General features: G+C 45.9%; 1 long non-coding RNA gene across 1 annotated transcript; it reads left to right on the plus strand.

Annotated features, from left to right (window-relative positions):
* The first annotated feature begins 1,004 nt into the window (after positions 1-1,004).
* On the plus strand, positions 1,005-7,618 carry LOC130596881 (uncharacterized). Its single transcript, XR_008971634.1, has 3 exons — positions 1,005-1,204; positions 4,067-4,186; positions 6,334-7,618. It is a non-coding gene; the product is annotated as an uncharacterized LOC130596881 (long non-coding RNA).
* The last annotated feature ends 461 nt before the right edge of the window (positions 7,619-8,079 follow it).

Below are 8,079 nucleotides of genomic sequence, written 5' to 3' on the forward strand. Positions count from 1 at the left end.
AGGCAGCACCAGTTGGGAGATGGACGCTGCACCCTCCCTGCTGTGGTGGGGGTTTGGGTTTGCCAAGGTAGACTTGAAACCTCCTTCCCAGCTTCCTCCTGCCACAGCTTTTGAACGTCTTTTAAACCCTTTTAAACAGACTTCCAGAGTTCATGCAAAGCAAGTGTCCCTGTGCTAATAAAGGGAACTGGATGATCTGAAGGTCCTTTCCAAGCGTAACTATTGCATGATTCTGTGATCCAGTTTTCAGCATAAGAGTTGGTTGTGTCATGTGGGGTCATGCTTTTGAAAGACCTTAAGTGACCTTTTCTTTTTGAGACTCTTTAGAGAGCTCAGGTGAGGAGAAGCAGCTCTTGACTGATTCCTGAGGACCTCATTCAAGGTGTAAGTGCTGATGAGCTGCTCTAGTAGTGACTGTTATCAAATTCAGCATCCCTATGAAAAAGAACCCACCCTGCCGCAGCTCTATTTCATTCTAAATTCAGCTGGAGAAGAATGAGGAAGCAGATTAAGAAGAAATTGGAAAGAAGAAAAGTTGCCTCAACACTACCTACAAGCAGAGATTGCTCATTTAATGCTTACCAGAAGTATGCAAATGCACCAGAAAGCAAGCCAGCAGGGCTGAAGGACTCAAAAGAATCACCAAAAAGCCTTAATGGGACTAGGCTTTCACAAGATTAATCTTCTAAGGACTGGCAACAGGTAGGAAACGAGGAATAGGAATAAAGCCCTATGTCAGTTTGTACTGTGGGCAGAAATTAGAGTAGGAATCCTGCAGGTACCTGCTAGACACTGGCAGCATATTCAGAAATGAGCTGGACACAAGAGGTGAGCAGTGAGATGGTGAAGGTTGCAGGTGACAGATTTGTCCAGGGAAGCCAGGCCCAAAGCAGAGGCTTTAGGATCTTAGAGAAGTGCGTGCCTGGGTGACAAGAATGAGCAGGTGAAACTCAGCGCTGATAAGTGCAAATTAATGCCCCTGTTAGGCCAGGTCTAACTGCATATAAAGAATGATGGGCTTTGAATTAGCAATTACCCTTAAGAAAGAAAATGCAGCTGTGTGGCTTCTCCCCTCCAAATGCTGGCACCATCCTCATGGCCCCAGGGAGGGGAGGATGGAGAAAGGCTCCAAGAATGAGGAGCATCGCTGTGCACATTCAATCCTCCATGAAGGTCTGGTTGCCCATTGCAGAAACAGGAGAATGTACGAGGACAACAGCAGATCTCATTATATGCAGGTACCAACCTCTGTGATAGGAAAGCTTGATGTATTTAGGGCTTTTGCTTGGAAAGAGCATGACTGAAGGGGAAAGGGTAGAGGTCTGCAGTATCCTGAGTGCTGTGGAGGTGGACAGGGGTGAGCATGGTTTGAATGCAAGAGGGAAGCAGGCTTGTTTATTTATTTATGGACTTATTTTGAAGGGCAATGCTTAGCTTAGGGTCTGTCCGGAGCAGGACAAGCAAGATGGTGAAAGGCCTCAAGGGTAAGGCTTAGGTGCAGTGGCTGAGATTGCTTGGTTTCTTCAGCTTGGAGAAGAGAAGGCTGAGGGGGGACTTCATTGCAGTCTGCTCCTTCCTCAAGGTGGGCAGTGGAGGGAGAGCTGCTGATCTCCTGTCTGGTGAGCAGTGGTAGGACACAAGGAAGTGGAATGAAGCTGCATCAGGGAGGTTCAGATTTGACATTAGGGTGGTTAACTGCAACAGGCTCCCCACAGCACCAAGCCTGTCAGAGTCCAAGGAGCAGGGAGCTGCACTTTCCAATCCTTATCCCTTCTAACTCGAGGTATTCTCTGATCCCATGATCAGCCACAAGTGGAACGGGTCACTGATTTTCCAGCAGAACAATTTCATGAGCCCCTTTCTGTTGGAAAATGCTGATTCCATCTGATCAGGATGCTCGGTGGGAACATGTCAGTGCCATCAAAGCCGGCAGCAGAAGCCAGACATCTGCCTGGTCTCCTTGCCCGCTGCCCAGCTGGCTGGCTCCCTGGGACAGCTGCACCCCATGCTGCAGCCAGAGCCCATTTGGTCTTTCTTCACTTTGTCATTGTTCTATTTCTATTGCATTTTCCCCTCCATTTTCATCTTTAGATTTTATACCCCATGTACTTACAGCATTAGAAAATCCCCTGTTGCCTGTCAGAACATCAGGTGTCAAATCAAAGTGCAAGTCACTCTGTGAGAGTAATTTCTAATTTAAATGAATTTCAAGCATACATCTTAATGTATAAAACCCCACAGATGTAAAGAACATGCACAGTAAAAAGTTTGGCTTGTTTTTATTTGTATATCATACCATGTATTAATATAAAGTCATATTTTATGCTGTATAGAGGTTCAGTCCCTGAAAACAAAATGATACTTTAAATCTCTTTCAATCTCCCTGGGCTGAATGGAAATGGGTTTTTTTCTAGGATGCAATTTTAGCATTCCAATTCCTGGGCAATTCAGCATTTTGCTGTGTTGGGCTGCTTTGTTTCACAGGTGTTTCCATAAAGCACAGGAATGATAGAATGGGTGTTCTCTCTGCTTAAATGGAAATACCTGTTCTCAGCCTGAATGGAGGCTAATGCATCACACAAAATGGGTGAGTCAGATTTCAGAGGCAGGTGGAAAATCAGCCTTATCTGGGGTAAAATGAGCAAGTAAACCCCCATCCCTAGGCAACGCATCACTGGAAACAGGAGCAGGATAAAGTACATAAAATACCCGTTGTTGTAATCCAAGATGGGAAGAAAGCAGAAGAAATGGGTAACTTAGTGAGCCGGGATCATTTCCAGCGTTTTGTTTTGCCTGCATCAACTAACACCTACAACAGAGCAGAAATCTGCACCTGGATGGGTATTGCCTGTGCTCTGGATGAGGCTGTCACTGGCAGGAGGTGGTACAAGCTCTCATGAGATGAGCAGCCCTTGCTCATCACTAGGTAAGCAGCATCTTTGCAAGTCTCGGCAGGCTTGTTTTGGTTGGAAAGGCTTAAGTTGGGTCCATGCAGTAACATAAAATTAGATTAACAGTTAACCTGTGTACTTGCCACCCGGATCACCGGAGCCTCCCCCAGCCACTGAACAGACCAGCATTCCCGAGGTCAGAGCAGTGCTGGCAGGTTGGGATGCAGTGGGACGCCTGAAGGAGGTGCCAGCATTTGGGAGGGGATTCCGGGATATAGGGAGTTACTTATTATGCCTTCAGGTTCTTTTTCTTCTCCTTTTCCTCATCAGGGCACTGGAGGGAACAGGAACATTCTATCTCATTTCCTAATTTTCCTGTCAGCTTCCTGGCTTTCAAAATGCTTGCAGCAGAAATCTATAAAATGAGGATGAGGGAAGGAACCTTAATACCACTGTAAATCTCCAAAATGGATGCAGAAACACAGTACTCAAATAGGAGTAAATAAAAGCAAGGAGAGATTCATTTCAGTTTTCCCTGTAAACCTCCTGGCAGCTTGGAATTATTCAGAAAACAACATTTAACTGAGAAAAAGGGAACCCTGTAAAATGGTAAAGATTATACTGTAAAGCTAAGCACCCTCCATAAATCAGAGCTGGGAACATTGCTAAGTTATAGGAACCTGCAGATGGCTGTCATTAAAGGGAAAGAGCCTCTGCTGGCTTGGCAGGCCACGCTGCCTCGTGGCGCGGAGCTACAAACTGAGCTGCTTGCATGGGGGAACCACAAAAGTGGTTTTAAAACGGGGATTTCAACCAGAAGCCACGACAGCTCTTCAGCAGGGCTCAGGCTTATTGCGAAACCACAGTGGTGATTTCAGCTCTGATTTAGTCTCATAAGCCTTCTGTGTTTAAAATAATGCGATGATAGTTTTATTGTTATTGCATGTCTGGGGTGAGAAGGGCAGGCATAGGGCAGGATGCTCCAGCACTGCTCTTGGTGTTACCTCCATCAGAGAGAGGGATAACCCCTGCCTGTCCAAAGGGGTGAGGGCAGCTGGACCACGTAAGGTGCTGGAGGTCCTATCTCTCACCTGGGAATGTGCTGGGGCAGCTTCTTCCCTGCTCCAGGCACATTTCTCTGTGCTCACATGAGGCATCGCTGGTTTTCCCCTTAGGGTTGAACTTGTCTGGGGCTTTGACTTGAGAAACAGCGGGGGAGATGCTCAAAACAAGCCTGCAGAGCTGAAAATAGCACACACCGGCTGCTGCTGCTTTCAAGATAAAGATGTCACCAGGTGAGCTCCTCTGGAATTCTATATTAAGCCTCACCATGTTGTAGCATCGAGACCCTTCAGCCCCCATGGGTTGGTGTCATCACTCTAAGCCGTGCATCGCAAGGTGTGCAGGGATGTCTGTGCCAGCACTCAGCCACGGGGTGCTGGGGAGAGCTGGGGGGGGACCCTTGGGCTGTGCTGGCTCCCTGCTTCCAGTCACTGCTTCCCAGAGGCACATCACATCATCACACAAGAACCTCCACGGAGACTTAATCCTAGATATTGCCCCAGTGCTCCCAGTGGTGGTGCTGTGCCAGGAGGTTCAGATGCAGGTCTGGCAAGGCAAATAACCCAGTGTGTAACAAAACCTCCACCAACATACCCTTGTTCTGAGGCTGGGAATGTTTTTCCCACTCAGCTGCACTTACCAGGGCTCATGGGCATTCAAGGCCACCATCTCTAACAAGGTCAAGAGCCTTTCCTGATGCAAAATGGCACAGAAGCTGATTTTAATCTCACCCCCTTGCTCTTCCATTTCTATTGTACCATCCTGACTTTCCTCCCTTCTCAGCATTTCTGCAAGAGCATCATTTACATGCCAGTGCTGGGCTCACTGCTCACCAGGCCAGCGGCTTTCCCAGGTGCTAACTCCAGGCTCCCTGTGATAGCTGTAGTCACAACACTTCCCAAACACGTGGCCAGAAGGAACTGGATCCCACAGTGTTTTCCTCCTTTGTCTCTGGGTGAACTCAAGAAATGCTCCCTGCATCTCTAACAACTGTGTTCAGCTCCTTGTCACAGCCCCCTTTTGTGCCTCAGTAAAAAAAGGCATCACCAGCAGATGCAGTTTCTTTTAGGGCTGGAATAGTGTTTATTTTACTGGAATTGTACTCCATTATCTGGTGGCAAAGAGACTCGGCAATTTATACTGGCAGCACAGAATGTACTGAGATTGGCAGTGGCTGGGCATTCACAGCTTGCTACCCAAGGCAACTGGGGCTGTTCAGCCTGGAGAAGACAAACTGTGTGGAGACCCCAGAGCAGCTTCCAGTGTGTGAATAGGGGCTACAAGGATGCTGGAGAGGGGCTCTTCATCAGGGACTGTAGTGACAGAACAAGGGGTGATGGGTTCAAACTGAAACAGGGCAAGCTCAGGTTGGATATAAGGAAGGTTGCCCAGAGAAAGTGGTAAATGCTCCATCCCTGGCAGTGTTCAAGACCAAATTGGACAGAGCCTAAGGTGACATGGTCTAGTGTGAGGTGGCCCTGCCATGGCAGGGGCTTGGAACTGGGTGATCTTAATGTCCAACCCAAACCATTCCCATGATTCTATGATCCTAAGGAAAGTTAGGAGCGTACTCATGTATCTCACTGCAGAGCAGCCATAGAAGAACTCTGTGGTTGCTATCAATCAATCTTACATTAGTAACACTGTAAACATTTTTTAAGATGGTAAAAGATTCAATAAATCTGCTTTATTCTGCTTCATTGTAAGGTCCAGTTCTTCCTTTTCATCATGCAAACACCTTCCACGTAATGGAAGGGATATTGCCTTTGCTATTCACAAATCACACCTTGAGCTATTATTTGTAATTTTCAGTGCCTGCCTTCTTACGTGGTGTTCATAAAAAGAAATTAAAGTGATTTACAATAGTGAGAGATGGAACAAGCCTAAAAGGAGATGTGACTCATTAGACATTAACCTGTGGCTGCTGGAAGCAACCTGCATCACTCAGGAAGATGCGCTGTGATTTTCCAAAGCGGTCTAGAGGATGTAGATGTGTTTTTGCGGGGTTTCAGCACCAAATGCCTGTGTTTCATCTCAAAACACGAACCACCAGATCTGACTTTATCTTTTATAAGCCCAACCAAGAAAATCAGATTGAAGGGTCCCAAAACTCCGTTCTGACCTGCTGGTCTTCCTTATAATATTGCTCTAAAATGGTGTCCTTTAAATACTGTGTCACTGGGTTCTTCAAAAGTGAAAAAGATGTTTGTATTTGCATTTAAAGTGAGGAAATTATGCTTTGGTTGTAATTTACAGTGCTTCAAAACTATAAATATTAGTTATGGTTTGAGTGCTTAGATGCTGTAAAGAAAGGATTTGTTCCTAAAGAAAGACTTTGCTTTGGACGAACCAAAACTCCTCTTATCTGTCCTGTTAACAGGTATGAAGTGGGCTTCACTGAGCAAACGAAGAAGAAATAAGAAGGACAACCAAGGGTTTAGTTTAATAAGCAAGGAAATGGACGCCAGCAGATGCCGGTCCATCTCCTGGAGTCATGGATGGTGCTGGGAACAGGTGAGTGAGTTCCCGCCTGGCCATTTGGTTCGGTATCTCCTGCTGCTTGGTTTCCTCTTCCTGAGCACCCACAGATTTCTGCCAAACTGTTTAGTGCATCTCCCTAAGAAAGAAATCCAATTGCTTGTCAAGCAGCAGCACTTGCTTCTGTTCCCTCCGAGCAGACAGGGTCTGTAACGAATGACTTGCATACAGTAATTACAGTCTATTCCTTCCTCTCTTGCATTGATTATTCACATGTGGAAAGAAAGTTCTCTCCTGAATAACAGAAAAGATCTGAAGAGCCAAATATTGGATTTTCCCCCCCCCCTCTTCCCCCTCTCCTTTGTTTTCTGGGTACCGTTTGCAGACATGGTATCCTGAAGAGATGAAACATCTATAACAAACCCCCCTGTCAGAGTGCTTGTAGTTTATGTTCATTTAAAGGACAATTTTGGGTCACCTCTTTGTATTTTAATAGTCAAAAATATTTTGCATAATAATTTAACTCCTCTCTGCTGCCTGTAATGACTATCTGCATTTTCTGATGGATGTTTCTATTTGTTTCCTGTGATTTACATGACCTGACATCTCATATAATGACCTTCCCAGCGCAAATACCATTTGTGATACTCTGCTCAGCGTTAATCTATCATTTGATGACCTTACAAGTGCTGGGGCCACGGATTCAATCAGCGAAATGTTTCAGGGTGTAATTAATTAATTTTCCCCCTTCCCACTCTGCAACTGTTCGCTTAAAATCTGACGAAAGTGATGCTTTTTCATAACACTTCTTCAATACATATGGTTTGTTTGTGTAATCAATCACGCTAAGTTGGGAAGTTCTTAGTATTCATGGCTTTGTCTTGCTTGAAACTTCCAAATGTTTGTTTTGCAGCCTAATTTAATAGTTTAATTAGGCAAACAACCAGCTACTGCACTCCTTAAAGTACACTCGGGTTGGGATTTAAAAACGCTGTTTTGCCTTTGCTAAAGCTGGGCTGGATCACACTGCACAGGCAGCAGAGCCGGGCTGGCCGTGAGTGGCACTGCTGAGCCACGCCATGGCTTGGCACAAACCATGATGGATCTGTTGGCTCTCAGCTCTAGGCTTCTCATCGAACAAAGAAGAGTGTTTGTGGTCTTAGGGTTGAGCAGCCTTTGCTTGCGGCCATGTTGCTTAAAAGCTTGGGTAAATGTCAGAAGTGAAGGGTGTGGGTGACGGCTCTAGGATGGAATTCCCTATTCTGGGATTTTCGTCTTCACAGGAAAGACATTGGCTGCCATCCCCACCCTCGTCTATGTTACAAAGCGTCTGGCGTTGTATCTCTGCCTTTGACCTTATGCTGTGTTTTGTAGGTCTTTGTTAATAGAAGGAGGGGTAATTTTGTGTGTATGCAGCCATCTTTTCACCTAATAATGTGAATTGCTGTCTTACAGATGGCTCTGGACCCTTCCTCTGGGACTCTGCTAGGAGAATGCGATGTGGTCTTTGCCAGCAGCACTCAGGACTAAGCTGCTGAGGCAGCTTGGAAGGAGCAGAAAGCCCTCTTGGTTCAAAATGAATTCCCTGAGATGCTGTTGTTATGTTAACAAGTTTTGTTTTTATCCTATCAAGGTCTTGTGGAATCTT

The sequence above is a fragment of the Pezoporus wallicus genome, unplaced genomic scaffold, assembly GCF_028554395.1.
Source record: "Pezoporus wallicus isolate ANWC-B61680 ecotype Strahan unplaced genomic scaffold, APGP_CSIRO_Pwel_v1 contig_6217, whole genome shotgun sequence".
Lineage (NCBI taxonomy): Eukaryota > Metazoa > Chordata > Aves > Psittaciformes > Psittacidae > Pezoporus > Pezoporus wallicus.